The sequence below is a fragment of the Eptatretus burgeri genome, chromosome 5 (genome assembly GCF_056783735.1).
Source record: "Eptatretus burgeri isolate ZD-2024b chromosome 5, Ebu_testis_v1, whole genome shotgun sequence".
Lineage (NCBI taxonomy): Eukaryota > Metazoa > Chordata > Myxini > Myxiniformes > Myxinidae > Eptatretus > Eptatretus burgeri.
Genome location: NC_140965.1, coordinates 82,468,497 through 82,487,356, shown reverse-complemented (window position 1 = coordinate 82,487,356; position 18,860 = coordinate 82,468,497). Strand labels below are relative to the sequence as shown.

General features: G+C 41.5%; 1 protein-coding gene across 2 annotated transcripts in view; it reads right to left on the bottom strand.

Annotated features, from left to right (window-relative positions):
- Nucleotides 1–18,860, bottom strand: part of LOC147026839 (WD repeat and FYVE domain-containing protein 3-like) — a 188,925-nt gene that overhangs the window by 168,903 nt on the left and 1,162 nt on the right. The window lies entirely within an intron of this gene.

The following is an 18,860-nucleotide window of genomic DNA, read 5'->3' as shown; positions in this document are numbered from 1 at the left end:
TCCAAGGCATCCACCGGCAACATCAAGGACGGTGGTCTTGAAGGTGCTCCACAACTCTTCAGGACCCCCCAAAGCACCCAGACCCCCCCAAGTGTCCACTCAGCCTGTTCGCAAACTCCTCAGCTACTCTCTCATCCCTGAGCTTGGCAACATCCAGCCTCGGCTGGGATGGTACCATTCTCCAGGATTTAAGGTGCAGCTTTAGAGTTGCTACAACAAGCCTGTGGTCAGTATTGAGGAACTGAGCACTCTGGTAGACCCTGCAGTTCTGGATCATCCTCCAACGACCGTCAATGAGGACATGGTCAATCTCCTTTGCCACACCGCCAGCGTTGGAATACCAAGTCCAGCGATGAGCTTGTGGGCGCTGAAACCATGAAACAGCCACCCTAAGTCCATGACTTCTTGCAAAGTCAAGGAACTTAGTGCCATTCTGGTTCATAGTTCCTGACCCATGGGGACCAACACACACCTCATAACCGTCCCCATCAGTTCCAGTCGATGCATTGAAATCCCCCAAGACTAGAAGTGTATCTCGTCTGGGGCACTGATCAACCACAGACTCGAGTGTGGCGTAGAATGCATCCTTCACGGTGAGATCACTCGCCTCAGTCGGAGCATAAACAGAGACCAGGGAAATTACACCTAAGGAGTGACGAATCCTTAATCTCATAATACGCTCGTTGACCGGTGTTACCTCAATTATCATTGGGGTCAGCTGATTGGACACAGCTACAGCAACTCCTTGGGTATGGTAACCATCAGAGCGACCAGACCAATAGTAGGTGTAACCACCCACCATTATCTCTCCGCAATCCGGTCTCCGAACCTCAGAGAGAGCTGCAATCCCGATGTCCAAACGCTTGAGCTCAGATGATAACAGAGACAGGTGATCATCCTCTCTTAGGGATAGGACATTCCAGGCACCCACCCGAAGGGACCGCCTCAGGTTAACCCAAGGAGACCGCCGTCTGGTGGACGACACCTCAGCACCACTCCGACACACTCTCCCGCAATCTGACCCAGGGATGTTACCCCGTGGTTTCCCTCCTATCAAAGATTGGGGGTCCCGAAGGCTTTTCCCCAATCCCGTCATCCGGTGAGCTGCCCTGCGAAGGGAAGCTGCACAGGAGGTACTCCCACGGAGTGGGTTTTCAGATTTTTTTGCGTTTTTGCGGAATGAAGGGTTTTACGGTGGCCGGAGTGCAAATCGTGCCACCAACCTCCTAATAAGAAGTGACCCAACTGCAGGAGGACGTCCGCAGACACAGTTGGGCACTAGATATGGATGGCCGTTGGCTCACAAGGAGCTCCTCCGCCCTTTGACAGGTTTTGTTTTTAATCCTGCTGGGTGTCCATATCCAAACACCCTCCTCACCAGAAAACCTGGTGGGGGAGACGGTTTAGTCGCCGACAACCCGACCATGGAACAGGTTAGTACAGGTTTACATGGTACCTGTAGCAGGTCACAGATCGAACCTGACCTGACAAAAGCCAGAGACAACGCGGCTACTATGATGAAAACAGTGGGGTGGGTGGGGCAGACGCTACAGTAGTGAAAAGAAAAAGAAATAATGTGTGTATATCTGCATACATGCACGTATGAGGCGCCGCCTCTCCTTCTTTTATATGTATGCAAAATATATACATATACTGTACATATAAAACATGACAGTGAACATGAACTTAAAAAGGTTTGGGAAAAAATACTAAAACTGGCAAAAGACCTTTCTTTGGAGTGTGAAGTGGAAGATGTCGAGGAGTTGCTCGACCAAGAATCTGGAGAATTAACAAATGAAGAGCTAATCGAATTGGAAGAAGAAAGAGTGGCGGAAGAAGAAAGGAGAGAAGGAGGAGCCAGAAAGGAAATTCACCACTAAGAAATTATCAGAAGGTTTATCTTTATTAAATAAAGTTCTTTCACATTTTGAGAAAATGGACCCAAATATTGAAAGCTTTGCAAGGATTGAACGGATGGCAAACGACGTTTTTCGTCCATATCGTGAAATTTACGAGGAGAAAAAGAAACAAACCATTCAGACAAAGCTCACCATGTTGACGAAAAAAACACTCACCCGAGCGCTGCCCCAGCAGATAACATCGACGATCCACAGCCAAGCACGAGTGACCAATAACATGTTTTGTATTTTTTGTATGTTTTTGCAAATACAGTATTAAACCAATTGTACTGTAGTGGTGCAGTGTTTGACTTGAACAAAGAAAATGTTAATAAAATATGACTTACAGATGATTATTATATCATTATACAGTATAATATACGTACGGTAATTTTTGCATCGGCCTATACAGTACATAGGCCTGTACACTACAAATAGGCCTGTACACTATAAATAAAGCTAAAAATAAAGGTTGGCCGACTTATGACCAAATCGACTTACGACCGATCGGTAGGAACCGATCGCGGTCGTAAGTCGACGACTACCTGTACATCTAAAAAGATTATTTTAGTCATCGCAAATCCACTACCTACTACAGTGTTATCAACAACTTGTTTTTGTCTCTGGAGTTGATCGAAAACATCACATCTTACAAAATCTTGAAATGATGTGATAAAGTGAGGGTTTGTCCTAATATAGGGAGTAGTTTCATGACCTTCTCTTCCCATATTCAATTTTACTCCAATATAAAACTTAAAAGTTTTCATTTCACTGAATGTGTTTTTAATTACAGTTTCAAAACTTTGTTTAACCATATCAACAGCTCCAATGATTGAAGATGGTCCAGGTTCTTAAAAGCGAAACAAACATATTTTTATATGCCCTTTTAATGCCCCATCAGTGTTTTCAATAGAGAATTTAGTAGTCCCTTCCCTTTCTTCATTCTTCTTGTGTTTGCGTGATTGAAGGTGTCCACTACAAATTTTTTAAAAGAATATCATTATTACATCTATCACAATATTTTGTTTCTTGTTCAAATGGAGATATTTGTCTGAAAAGATTGAATGTGTGTTTGTTGGTTTGAAAGTGTTCGTTTCACATTTATATTCATGATTACAAACGTCACAGTATGTTGTATTCATCATATTTATATTGCAAAACTTTGCTTAAACTAAAATTTTCTTGATGAAAATTCTATTTCATTTATGGGTGAATCTGTGCTTAAAACCATTTTATTCACCAACTTTTTTTTACTTAATAAATACAATGTATCAAGACACAAAAGACAAGTTTCAATCAATCTCTACATTTGCAAAAGACTGAGAAATATGTCGAGGATGTAAAATTGCATAAAGATAAATATAACAACTATTGAATAAAAACAATTATGACGAATAATATGAGTTCTTCAATTTCCTTCAGTGGAAGGGCTTTTAGTATATCTGGAAGAACATCAATTAAAGTAGCTCCAACATAAGTTTCTCCTCTCCTTCTGGCAATATATTCAAAACTAGAAAAAGCAATGAAACAAGAAAAAGTATCGAAAAAGAAAAACCTTATGGATGAAGCTTTCAAAAGAAAAGACGAGACCATCTGCAATATGCAAGGAGAAATTTGTATTTTTTTTCAACAACCCTGTAGATGTTAATCTTGATGAAATAAAGGATGTTAATATATCAGGTGAAATGTAATTTTGTTCAGTTGTAGTTAAGGAGCATTTTAAAATTACCTTTAATATTAAAAAATGTAGTAGTTGAATCTGTTAATGAAAAAAATTATATAGATATCGATGGTAATATTTTTTCTACTCATTAAATACGAGTCATTATTCAAGTGAAGATTTTGAAGATTATGAGTGATTGTATCTCTGTTGGAACAGAAGACAGTTATGATACCGAGAGTTTGTGTTCAAACGAATTATGAAAGTAATTTTATAGATGATTGTGAAATCACCAATGAAAGTACCAAAGATGAATTTTGTTTGAAGTGAAGTTTTACTTTATAAATATGAATAGTTGACTAGATCTTGAGCCTCTTGAATTCCCTGATTCTCCATATGACAAATTTGAGAATTGTCCTGCATGTGATCGAGTGGGATTAAACACAGAGTCAGAAGCCCATAAACAATGTATGTTCTGTGATTATCTTCTAATTAATGAAAATAAAAAAATGTTTAAAAAAGAACATAACTGTTTTGAAATTACATCAAAAATGAATCACTTTGCAAGATTGATTTGAGAAATGAATGTAAAGTACGAGGGTGATAATACACCTTTTCTTACGAGAAGAGACCGAACAAATGACGGTAATGTTTCATGGATTGATGATTTATATTATTAACGATTGTCATTTTCAGGAAAATATCAACACAAGATATTGTATAAATAAAATAATGGATTATCTTGAAATTAAACCTGAAATTAGGAAAAAAACAGTTTCTAAAAAAGCCAATAAAAAATTTAATAACCTATTTTCCAAATATATAAATGAATGATATTTTACCCTTTTAGGAAAATAAGAAAATTTAACAACCATAAAAAATCTTTCAAATTCATGAAGATGTCTCATAGTTGGTTCAAGTGGATGTGGAAAAACCTGCCTGCTTTTAAAGATGCTCCTTACTCCCAACTTTTTAGATTATGATAATTTAATAATTTTTACAAAGTCAAGTTTTCAACCTGAGTATCAACTACTCTCACAAGGTTTCAATGCGGGTCTTCAAAAATATGATATAATCAGTTTTTTCAACTTCATAACGAACTAAATGATTACAACATTGAAGATATAATACAACTATTGTGTGATACACAGAAATGTAAAAAGAAATCAAAACCTATAACTTGTATTCTTAGTGATAATACGGATGACATACCTTCACCCCAAGATTTGGATAAATCAAAAAAGAACCGCATTATCTTTGATGATTGTGTTAATGAGAGAAACCAAATGGGAAAGGATCGCTACTACACAAGAGGGAGGCATTCTTCTTGTAATTGTATTTATCTTCGTCAATCATACTTTCAACTCCCTAGTCACTCAATAAGAAACAATGCTAATACTTTTATTTTATTCAAGTTAAATTCAAAAGATATAAACAATTTTTGAAGAGACAATTGTTCTCCGTTGTGGAGTAAAAAAGAATTTGAGGATTATATGAAGCACACGACAGAAAAATATAAATATATTGTTGTGAAACAAGATGAGATATTATGGGATATATTTTTTTTATTTTATAAACAATTACATATATAAATGGCAACTATTATTATTAATCTTGTGGGTAAATCTGCTTCTGGAAAAAACTTTCATAAATCAAGGTTCTTGAATAGTAAAAATGAAAATATTGAAAGTTTTTTTTTTAAAACACACCATGCGATTCGTATTGTATCAACAACAACCAGAGCAATGCGACCAGGAAAAGTATAAGGTGAAGATTATTACTACATTTCAGTGGAGGAACATACGTGATTGAGGAATGAAGGACAAATATTTGAGGAGGTCTTTCTTGGTACAACAAAATATTCACATTGTAAGAGTGAGTTAAAGAAACTAAAATCTGGTGGTCTTGGGATATTAGAAACTAATCTAGAAGGAATGTGGCAAATTATTCAACATCTGAGTGGTAATGGAGTTAAGATTTTATCATTTGGTTTTGATGTTTATGAAGAAACTCAACACCAACGTATGAAAAGCAGAGATACAAGTATTAGTGAAGAAGAAATTACAACTCGTATTAATGTTAATAAAGAATTTGATGAAATATTTAATTAAAAGGATTTACTTGAACACATCTACTTCAATGATGAAGAAAAGGAAAATTTCCCTGTTGACCTTTACAATTCAGTAAATTATATTCTCCAATAAATAAATGGATGCGAAAGAAAGAGCAAGAAGATTTAAGGAACATCAAGAGTTGGTTTCAAATGTAAAACAACAGGAAGACATAAAGAAGAAACGCAGACAGAAACTAATGGGTGAAGAAGCGTTTGAAAGAAAACGTGAGAAATTTTTTAAACCACTTTAAAAAAAAACTTCCCAACAAAAAATTATAGATGCTTCCACAGTTCCCACAATAGAATATACTCCTAAAAAAAACTTCAAATGTTAAAAGATTTCAGTCAAATGATGGAGGAAGAATTAGAGAATATGATGATGAAGGATTATTTCAACAACTGGAAGGGATTAATCAACCCCCTGATTATACAGAGTAGCCCGAAAGTTACTTTACCCCTGATAAATTTCTCGCACTTCCCTCCGTCCCTTCCCCTCTGCCCTCACCTTCTCGCCCGCTATGGTGTGCGGAAACACTGACTCAGAAGAATGATGGAGTACATACAGATACAATGACAAATTAATTATTTTACGTACTGTACAATAAAACCTGTATATGAAAAGAGTTCAAGAACAAAGCTTCACTGGGAAGGGTAAAGTGACTCAGGCCACCCTGTATTGTGAAGGCTCTTCAAAACAATGAATATTCAGCGAATTCAAAAACCATAGCAGGTCTCATTCCAACAGAACAACCAGCAATATTCCATCTTGATCAACAAAAGGGATTGATATTTAATGATGAATGAAGGTTCTTGAGTTCTGCTTAACCCTCTGTTAAACTAACTCCAAGATTAATGTTTCTTCTAACAAAAGATGGAAGACAAGGTTCAGCTGTGAGGGATGAATCAAAGTATTTTGATAAACCATTGGATATGAAAAATAAGGATGATTGAGTATATATTGATTTGCTGGACTCTCTTAATTATAGGGTCAATATATCTGGTAAAAGTAGGAAGAATGAGAAGGAGAAACATTATGCAGGCTTTAAGTAGGCTTGGTTCAGGTGTTAGTTTTCTTTCAAATGACCCATCGCAATTAGTTAATAGACTGTTATTGCTGTTCGGTAGTAAGAAGGCTGGAAATAACAATTGTTTTCATGAAGCATCAGCCATTTTAGACCAGTTGATGAACATGAAAATAATGAATAAATGTCAATACAAAGATATTTTATTCCATATTAAATAAGATGAAAAGCACAATCCTCAGTTTTAATTTCACAACAAGCGACCACACATCTTCATTTCCATACCCACTACAACTAGATGCAACAAAATAATATGAGGCATCTTTATCGTCTATGGAAACTTATAATACCTCGTTTAATATCACAGAGAAGCCTGGTGTTGGCTTGGTGGTTAGGGTGGCAGCTTGGGATCCCAGGGTCCTGAGTTCAAGCCCCGTTGGCCACTGAATTAAAATACACCAGGAGGTTGACTCAGCCTGTCATCCTTCCGAGGTCGGCAAAATGAGCACTTGTGTACTGGGAAAGGGGACACTGCATCAGCGGCATTGCCACGTCCCAACCAATGATGCAACCAGCAGCCACAGGCTGCACTCGATAGAGGGAAAGATATCAGAGAAAAACGATAAGTTTAGTGATAATCCGGGAAGTGGATACAAAACAATAACAGTTTCACCTGGAGCATAAAAGATTTCTCAAATATTTTCCAAAATTGCTTGCTTTATGAAAGAACAGGGTGATGAACCAAAAATATTGTTATAGATATTCAAAAACATACTTCAAAATCAAAGATTAAACTTAAAAATAACTACAAGGTTAATTTAACAATTAATAATTCATTTCAAAAGTTATTGGGTTTCTCCTCAAAAAAGACTGAAACGAATGGGACATTTTACAGTGATAATGTCATTCAAATATCCTCAGGCATAAATTTGGTGTTAATTCACTGTGATTTGATTGATGGTGCTCATAATGATGGAATAAGAACAAATACAATATCATCATTCAGCACATACTCAACCCCAATTGGTTATAAATTCAATATGGAACCCAAAAATCTGGTTTATCTACCTGTGTCAGGAAAAACCATATACAGAGTAAATTTTAAGATAACCGACCAAGATAATCACCTGATTTCTATTAATGGAGACATTATATCCATCAGAATTCACCCACATGAATTTTTCCAAGAAATAAATATGATGGTTATTGTGAGGAAACACGAGTTGGGAAAATATAAAATAATTACAAGGGATGGGATGTTCCTTTCCCCATACTATAAAGGGTGAAGGTATGTATCTTGGTAGAGGATACTATAAACCTAAGAGACAAAGGAGTGTTGGACATCAATTTAGAGGAGATGGGATAATTGATACTCTAATGAGTATAAGTTCAACGATTCTTAAGTCTTCTTCTTCTTTCGGCGAGCTCCCGTTAGAGGTCGCCACAGCGGATCAACCGTCTCCATTTCGCTCTATCCTCCACATCTTCCATTGACACTCCAACCACCCGCGTGTCCGCCCTCACCGTATCCATGAACCTCTTCTTTGGCCTTTCTCTTCTCCATCCTTCTCCCGATATACTCCGCTTCCCTCCTGTGCACATGTCCAAACCATCTTAATCTCGCCTCTCTCACTTTGTCTCCAAACTGTCCTACCTGCGCTGTCCCTCTAATATACTCATATCTTATCCTATCCATCCTCGTCACTCCCAACGAGAATCGCAGCATCTTTAACTCTGCACCTCCAGCTCCGCTTCCTGTCTTTTTGTTAGTGCCACCGCCTCCAAACCATACAACATAGCTGGTCTCACTACCGTCTTAAATACTTTCCCCTTCACTCTTGCAGCTACCCTTCTGTCACAAATCACTCCTGCAACTCTTCTCCACCCACTCCATCCTGCCTGCACTCTCTTTTTCACTTCTCTCCCACACTCTCCGTTACTTTGGACAGTTGATACCAAGTATTTAAACCCATCGACCTTCCCCACCTCAACTCCTTGCAACCGCACCATACCACCACCCTCCCTCTCATTGACGCACATGTACTCCGTCTTACTCCGACTGACTATCATTCCCCTTCTCTCCAGTGCGTACCTCCACCTCTCGAGGCTCGCCTCAGCCTGCTCCCTACAGATCATGATGTCATCCGCGAACATCATAGTCCATGGAGACTCCAGTCTGATCTTGTCCGTCAACCTGTCCATCACCATTGCAAACAGGAAAGGGCTCAGAGTCGATCCTTGGTGCAATCCCACTTTTCCCTTAAACCGGTCCGTCATTCCTACCGCACACCTCACCACTGTCACACTGTCCTCATACATATCCAGCACGATCCTCACATACTTCTCCACCACTCCCGACTTCCACATACAATGCCACAACTCCTCTCTTGGCACCCTATCATAAGCTTTCGCAAAATCCACAAACACACAATGCAACTCCTTCTGGCCTTCCCTATACTTCTCCATCAACATTCTCAAAGCAAACATCGCATCGTTGGTGCTCTTTCCTGGCATAAACCCATAATGCTGCTCACAAATCGTCACCTCTCCTCTCAACCAAGCTTCCACTACTCTTTCCCACACCTTCATGGTGTGGCTTAACAACTTTATCCCTCTGTAATTTCCACAGCTCTGCGCATCACCCTTATTCTTGAAAATCGGAACCAGTACACTTAATCTCCACTCCTCCGGCATCCTCTCACTTTCCAAGACTTGATTAAACAATCTGGTTAACAACCCCACTGCCATCTCTCCAAAGCACTTCCATGCCTCCACTGGTATACCATTTGGGCCAACCGCCTTTCCACTTTTTATCTTCTTCATAGCAGTCCTCACTTCATCCTTACTGATCCACCCCACTTCCAGATTCACTATCTCCACCTCTTCCAACCTTCTCTCTCTCTCATTTTCTTCATTCATCAGCTCCTCAAAGTACTCCATCCACCTTCTCAACACACTCTCGTCAGTACATTCCCATTTGCGTCCTTTATCACCCGAACCTGCAGCACATCCTTCCCAGCTCAGTCTCTCTGTCTTGCCAATCGGTATAAATCCTTTTCCCCTTCTTTTGTATCCAACTTCTCATACAGCTCGTCATATGCCTTTTCCTTGGCCTTTGCCACCTCTCTTTTTGCCTTTCACCGCCACTCCTTGTACTCCTGCCTACTTTCTTCATCTCTCTGACTATCCCACTTCCTTTTCACCAACCCCTTCTTCCTTATACTTTCCTGGACTTCCTCGTTCCACCACCAAGTCTCCTTATCTTCCTTCCTCTGTCCAGATGTCACACCAAGTACCTTCCTTGCTATCTCCCTCACCACTTCTGCTGTCGTTGCCCAATCATCCCACCCATCTTTACCACAATCCAACGCCTGTCTCACCTCCTCCCTAAATTTCACGCAACAGTCTTCCTCCTTCAGCTTCCACCATCTGGTCCTTGGTTCAGCCCTCACTCTCTTCCTCAACCTCACCTCTAAAGTCATCCTACAGATCACCAATCGATGCTGTCGAGCTGCACTCTCCCCTGCCACCACCTTACAGTCACTAATCTCTTTCAGGTTGCATCTCCTGCTTAAGATGTAATCCACCTGTGTGCACTTTCCTCCACTCTTGTACGTCACCCTGTGTTCCTCCTTCTTCTTGAAATACGTATTTATCACTGCCATTTCCATTCTTTTTGCAAACTCTACCACCATTTGCCCTTCCACATTTCTCTTGTTGAGACCGTACCTACCCATCACCTCCTCATCCTGTTTATTCCCTTCCCAAACATGCCCATTGAAATCTGCTCCAATCACCACTCTTTCATCCTTGGATACACTCTCCACCACTTCATCGACCTCACTCCAGAAATCTTCTTTATACTCCATCTCACACCCCATATGTGGGGCATATGCACTGATGACATTCATCATCACCCCTTCAATTTCCAACTTCACATTCATCACTCGGTCAGACACTCTCCTCACCTCCAATACCCTCTTGACATAATCTTCCTTCAGGATTACCCCGACACCATTTCTCCTCCCATCCACACCATGGTAGAACAGTCTGAAATCACCTCCAATGCTCCTGGCCTTACTCCCCATCCACTTGGTCTCTTGTACACACAGTATGTCCACCTTTCTTCTCTCCATCATATCAGCCAACTCTCGCCCTTTGCCAGTCATCGTCCCAACATTCAGAGTTCCAACTCTCACCTGCACACTTCTACCCTTCCCCCTCTCCCACTGCCTCCGGACTCGCCTTCCCCGTCTCCTTCTCCTCCTTCGCCCAGCAGTAGCACAATTTCCACTGGTACGCTGCTGACCACCGGTACCGGTGGCGGTCATTGGTAACCCGGGCCTCGACCGATCCGGTATGGAAATTCGTTTTGTTGTCCGCATAATGATTTGGCATAGGTTTTTACGCCGGATGCCCTTCCTGACGCAACCCTGGTCACCTCTTACGACACACCTATTCTAACCGGGGCATACACCGGGCCCAGTACAACTGGTACTCATTTCGCCGACCTCGGAAGGATGGCAGGCTGAGTCAACCCCCTGGTGTTTTCGATTTGGTATACAATATATATATATATATATATATATATATATATATATATATATATATATATATATATATATATATATATATATATATATATATATATATATATATATATATATATATATATATATTCAGTGTCCCAACGGGACTTGAACTCAAGACCTTTTGGGTCCCAAGCCACTGCCCTAACCACTGTGCCAACACCAGGCTTCAACTATTCTTAAGTATAAAGACATAATTGGTTCAACTGCTTCTGCTGTGGGAAATGTAGCGGGTGCTCTAAAGATTATAAAAGATGCCCAAAAAGAATCCCATAAATTACAAACAATAAAATAAATTAAGAAAGGCAAAACTCAGTTGTCTCCGAAAGAACGACAGAAAATAATTCAAATACTTGGGTCAGGGTTTCAAAAGTTTTAACATCCTTTTTCCAAAATAAATACAAGTATGGAAACAATTGATGGTATCTATGATGTGGATGATACCATTCTCATCTCAAACTCTACTAAAAAAGAAGACTACTTCAAGGTAAATGCTATAACTGGAACAGACTGGAATACAAATGGAACAAAAAGTTTTGAAATTAATATAATCAACAAACTTATTTGAATCTTGCTGAAAGTTTCTTGTTGTGTAAATTTACAATCACCAAGGCTGCGAATAACACAAAGGCTCCACTCGTAAATGATTTCTTCTGGAAAATGTTTGATAGTGTGCGTTTGTATTTTGGAACACAAGAAGTTGAAGCAGTTGATTTTGTCTCTGCTACATCTGAAATGATGAAATTTACACTATATTCATATAGTGATAGAATGGGAAAGGGGGCTGTTGAAGGTTTTATTCCTGATATGGCAAAGGGAACAAACACAGACCCTGGATGTAGTCAAAAAAAAGGAATGTATAATGATGATACAAAAGCAGGTAATAGTTTTACTGTGGCAGTTCCTCTTATAGGTATATTTGGATTTTGTGATCATGATAAAGTTCGGTATGGTCTTAAAATTATATTTCAACTGCAAAGGAATGATAATGAAAATAGATTGCTTTTTGGCATTGCTTATGCTTTTGGTGCTCAGAATAAATTTGTTATTGATGAAATTAGTTGGTATATTAGTGAATATACTCCTAATCTTAAAACAGAAGAGATGCTAAATAGAAGACTTAACTCAAAGAAACCACTCAATGTATCATACCTTAAAAGAAGATGTCAACACGTTAAACTGAACCAAACAACTTACACGTGGAATTTGGGTGTTCTGGAAGGAAAGCCACGATATCTGTGGCTCATTTTTTTTTAAACCAGATGGTGATACTGCTAATGATAAGAATAATGCATTGAGTGATAATGCTGAGGTGAAACAATTTCACGTTTCTCAAGATGGAGCATTTTATCCACGAGATGGATTGGAAATTAATTGGGGAAAAAAATGATTATCCTGAAGAATACAAGTCTTACCAAAAGGTGTGTGAAAGCAATGGAAATAAATAACCCATTTTGGATACGACAGCATTTAAAAGTTTGTATACAATCTATGCAATTGACCTGAGTGCTCAAAAGGAAACTATAAAGTCTAACAGAGTGGATACTTCCCTATACATTGAAAGAGGAGAGAGTGAATAAGTAGTTAATGACCGATCTAATGTACTGTTTGTAAGTTCGTGATGTTGTTTCTTTGTGGTGTGCAAAGTCAGTGCCTGGGAATGCCCTAAGTGTGTTCGCCTGGGTGTGCATGTTTTTTTGTTTTTTTAATGTTTGTGATATGATCTGAGAATGACATGCATGTGTTAAAAGTGATGCCAAGTATTTTTGTTTGGTGTGTGTGGGATAGGGATGTTGTTCAGTGTGATGTGTGGTGCAGCACTATGTTCCTTCGTGTAATTTGTTAAAAGAGTGACAGTTCATTTTGAGGGGGCTACTTTCAGTCTGTTGATAGTGAGCCAGGTTTATAGGGTGCTGAGGAAGGGTTTAAGTTGTGCTGTGGCGGTGTTGATGTTGCTGTGAGGAGAGGTAATGGTTATATCATCCGCATACGTGGCTATTTGTATGTTCTCGGATGGTTGTGGAATGGTGTGCTTGAACAGATTAAAGAGTAGTGTGGGGGAGAGAACTGAGCCTTCAGGGACTCTGTTTGGAAAGTATTGTGTGTATGATGACTTGCCGTTAAAAATTACGAACGACTGTCTGCATGATCGGTAGTTGGCCAGTCAGCATTTGGTGTTGTTGCGCATGTTTGTGTTGGGCATTTTGTTTGTAAGAGTTTTGGGAGTGTGTCAAATACTTTGCTGATGTCTACTGTGGTGAGAATAGTGCACTTTGGTGGTTTTCTATTGTTGAAGCTATCAAATGTTTTTTGTGTGAGGTTTGTGAAGAGAGCGGTGGTGGAATCTGTGATGGGTGTGCAAGAGAGGGATGTGAGGGTTTGCGAGTGTGAGTACGAGTCGTTCTGTAACCTTGGAGAGTGTGCAAAGTAATGTGATAGGTCTACAGGAAACTTCTTTCATGGGATCTTTGTTTATGCTTGATGTTGGCTTTATGGTTAGGGTGGAGGGCTTTGGATCCTTGGGTCCCAAGTTCAAATCCTGCTTAGCTGTTGAATTAATACCAGGTGCGGTTAACTCGGCCTGTCATCCTTCCGAGGTCAGCAAAATGAGTGCCAGCATGCTGGTATACTGTGTCAGAGTGGTGACCCATCCAGGATTGTGCCCAATAGCCAAGGAGACTGCGTAAGCAGCACAAATGACTTCTGACTTCCGGTTCAGGGTTTGGAGCGTCGGCAGGTCTCTTTCAGGGCTCTCTGCTGACGATCTCAAAATGAAGTTTCCGGTCGTTATATGTCCCATTTTAACTGTTTATTTTCTCACCGACATATTACTGTGTGTTCCTAGTTCGGTTTTGTTTCAAAAATTGTGCTATTTTGTGACTTTTCGTCGACCTTGTCTTACCGGGTTGCTTGAGGCCGACCCATCCCTCCCCTCTTGGTGTACGATCATGTTTATTTGTATTTTCTCCCCGACATATTACTGTGTTCCTAGTTCGGTTTTGTTTCAAAAATTGTGCTATTTTGTGACTTTTCGTCGACCTTGTCTTACCGGGTTGCTTGAGGCCGACCCATCCCTCCCCTCTTGGTGTACGATTGTGTTTATTTGTATTTTCTCCCCATTACCTTCGATTCCTATCTTCCCCACTTTCCCAACGTCCCCCATCCCTCCCAACTAAACACTTTGTTTCTTGTCTTAAATACAAAAAAAAAAAAAAAAACTACCTTTCTCGTTGCATACTCATGAGTTCCAATCCTTCTTCTTCTTCTTCTTCTTCCTCCTGCCAGCACAGCATCTTTATTCTCCTGAGCTGACCTCTCGCCATGACCTTCACGATTTCTTCCTACAACCTTCCATTCCCGAATCTTACCTGTTCTTCAAAAATCCATCAAAAATCAATAATCTTCCTTGTATCCTTTCGATCTATACACCTCCTGTAACCACGTGTCTCTCCCCTCTTCCTGGTACTTTTCATCGACCCAACAGCTTCACACTGCGTTTACAGTTCCAAATTCACCACACACTTACACGATTTTACTTCAACCTTCCCTTTTCCGAATGTTACGCAATCCTTATTTAAAATAAATAAATTCACTTTTGACTATACACCTTCCATAGACACGTGCTTCTCCCATAACCACATGATCTGTTTCCACCCCCTGCGTTTACCGATCCAAATTCACCATTCACCTCACAATTTTTTCTGCAACACTTCCATGACCTAATCTGATGAAAACTTTCTCTAATAATAATAACGATCTCTTATAATACATCATCTTCTTTCACATGTGTGGTTCCTCTTTACTGTCTCATAATGCACAACTCTTCTACTATTTAAACAAACTGCTCTCAATTCAACCTTTCCTTCATACCTTGCCCAAAAAAAATCAAACTGCTGCAGCGTTTCTTCTCTCCATTCTCTGAATTCGCCTTTATTGCATCCATCAAGAAATGTGTTTAATCGCATCCCTGACCAAAAACTTTAAAAAAACCCAGTTTGCTATGAATGTTCACTTTCAATCAACCAATCATTTTTTCCAACTTCAGTGCCAACTCACCCCTGTCACCCCTCACTCTCAAAGCAACCATCACACTCTTCTCCTTCCAAGCCTCCCTCTCACCTCTCTCAAAAACTCTCCCCTCACCTTTCTCCCTCAACTCTCCCTATTCACCCTTCTCCAACCATTCACCCCCTCACTCACCCTTCTCAAAGTTGCCCCCCCATCATCCACAAAGTTGCCCCCCTCTCATCCACAAAGCTGCCCCCTTCCACTGCCCTCTCACCTCCATCTCATCACGCAACCTCATCAAATCCTCAACTGCCTTCTGCCACCTCTCTTGCCCCCCCCTCCTCTCCCCCAGCACCAGAGCCTTTTCTCCTCCTGATCTGGCCCCTCCCCGAGCTATTATGCAATCCCCCACACACTTTTAACAACTCTCCTTACCTCCACCCCTCCTCCCTTGTCCTACCCTCCCCCTCCCCTCCCACCCCCTGCAACCAAAGCCTCCTCTCCTCCCTCTCCATTAACAGTGTGTACCTCAAATATCCTGGGCCTTCGCTCAAGCCTTTCAGATCTTTCCATACAGGTTTCCACTGACAAACCAGACATAATCTGCCAAACAGAAACTTTCCTCCCTCAAGACATCTCTGACTCCCAAGTATCTCGACCTGGTTACTCCCTCCTCCGGAATGACAGACCTGAGCCTCGTCCTGGTGGAGGAGTTGCTCTCTTCATCAAAGACTATTCCTCACTCTCCATGCACTGCCCTCACTCCCCCACACCCCCAGGAATACCTCTGTCTACAGCTTCCCCTCCACTCCCACCTCATGTTTATATGTGTACTGGACCGTCCACCAAACAGTGATGACTCCATCTTCACCTCACTTTCCGAAAACATGGACCAACTTCTATCTTCTCATCCAAACTCTCTCTTCCTCATATGTGATGACTTGAATTGTCATCATGCCAGTTGACTAGGTGTGGGTACCTCTCTCACCTGTCATGGCACTTCAGCAAAAGCTTTCTGCGACTCAATCGGTCAACTTCCCGACCCGGATCTCAACCAATGGTTCTCCATCTCTTCTGGATCTGATTTTGACAAATTTCACTGAAAATATCGGCTGCTCTTCCTCCGCTCCAATTGGTTGTTCTGACCACGTCCTTGTCAAAGTGAACATCTCTCTGGCTATTATCAGAGAACCACCTCACCGCCGTCGAGTCTGGCATTTCACTCAAGCAGACTGGCAGGGTCTCCAAGCAGCCATCAAACTTATAGACTGGTCTCCCATCTCTACTTTCTCCAACATCAACTCATCCTGGGAATTCTTTCAAAGAAACTTGCTCTCCCTCATGCACAGATTTATCCCCTCTCGTCTTCAGTTGTCCTACCCTTCCTCCCGCTCATGGTTCACTGAAGATTGTGGCGAGGCAGTTGTCCTGAAACAACTTGCCTTTGCCTCATGGAAAGCAAACCCAACTGAGGGTAATCTCAGTTCCTTCCATAAAGCTCGGAACAAGTGTGTATTTACCCTCAGGAGAGCCAGAAAACAACATCTTTCTAAGCTCAAGTCTGAACTTTCAAATCTCTCTCCCTCCTCCAAATCCTGGTGGCATCTAATCAAATCTGTTTCTGGTATATGTTCCCCATCCATCCCATCCCTGACCTCAAATGGCTGCACTGTTGATTCCGCATGTAAAAAGGCTGAATGCCTAAATTCGGTGTTTGCATCGAAATCTTGTGTCCAAAACCAATCGCATTCTTGACCCACCTTACCCAGTCGCACCCAACTGTCCCTGGACAATATGTCCTTTTCTCCTGACAAGGTGGAGAGCTTGCTGTCAAACCTCGACTCAGATTCTGCAACTGATTCAGACAGCATCGGCCCACGTGTCCAAAATACCTGCTCCTCTGCTCTTGCTCACCCACTCTTTCTGTTCTATTCACCCTCTCATTTGCTCAAGGTCATCTGCCATCTGCTTGGAAATCAGCAAACATTACTACCCTGCATGAAAAGGTGCAAAAACAGATCCCTGCAACTACAGACCAATCAGCCGTCTCCCAATCATCAGCAAGGTTATGGAATCCATCATCGCTTCAGACATTAAATCCTTCCTCTTCTCCAATGGCCTGATTTTCGATCATCAATTTGGTTTCAGACCAGGTCACTCTATCCTGGATATGCTGCTTCTGCTCTCCCAACAATGGATGGAGGTCCTCAATGCCGGACATGAAATCCGAGCCGTATCCCTATACATATCACGTGCTTTTGACACAGTCTGGCACCCTTCCCTACTCACCAAACTCCCTTCCTATGGTATCCAAAGGCCATCTCCACTCATGGCTCACAGACTTCCTCTCCTGTCGCAGTCAACGTGTGACACCAAATTGAGTTCTTTCATCCTCTCTTCCTGTCCAGGCTGGAGTTCCTCAAGGTAGCGTTCTGGGCCCTGTTCTTTTTATGGTTTTCATCAATGATCTCTCCGACTCTGGAAAATCCTATTTATATCTTTGCTGATGACTCCACCCTCTGCCGTACCAACTGTCATCCCTCAGACCGACATGCAGCAGCTTTTTTGCTCACTGCAGATCTGGATAAAATCACAAACTGGTCCAACACGTGGAACATCTCTTTCAATCCTGACAAATCTCACATGCTCACTATGTCTCTCCGAAAGGACCGTTTCGACGCCCCCCCCCCCCCCACATCCACTTTCTCAACAATCCTCTGGAAGAAGTCCTTTCTTTCAAGCTTCTGGGTCTCACTATCTGCCATTATCTTTCCTGGGAAAGCCACATTTCAAACCTAGCCTCCAAGGCCAGTCGCCAACTGGGAATCCTCCGTCGTGCAAAGTCCTTCCTCGGCCCACCTGAGCTCCTGTCCTCAGCCTGATGTGGTACTGCTCTCCCCTCTGGGCTGGTGCTCCTGCCTCCCTCCTTTCTCAGCTTCACGCTTTGGAAACAAAGGCATTTCGGATCATTGGTATCTCCCGCGACGAGGCCGAGTCTTTGGGCCTTTCACCCTCTCTCACTACAGACAGGTCGGTGGTCTTTCTGTCTTCTACCATCTCCTTTCCAGTCTTGCGCCCCCCCCTGCTCTCTGTGATTTGTCCACACCACATTTCCACAGGGCGCTCAAGGTATGCCAACAACCCCCTTCTGGTAAAACTACCAAAATCACGAATCACTGCTCACCTTCACTCTTTCCTCTTTTTCTCCACCTTTGGACTAAACTCCCTCACTCTATAGTCTATTCAATCCCATTCTTCCCTCCAGGCCTTCAAAACAGCTGTTCACCCCACCTTTTATCATCCCCCGTCCAAATCCTCGAACTTTTCTACCCCCGTTAATCCACCCAAACCCACGTCCTTCAAATTCCCTGCTTTCCTTCCTGAAAGTCCCTGTAATGTCCATGTTGTATTCCCCACATTCCCCGCCCCATTCCTCTCACTCACACAGATCTCCTAATGCCTCTGTTTCCCACCGTTTTGTCCTTCCCACTCCCACCCCTCGTCTCATACCTCCCTTGCTGTGAGTTGTGTGTTAACTCTCATACGAGCCTCGACAAGGTATACAAAAAA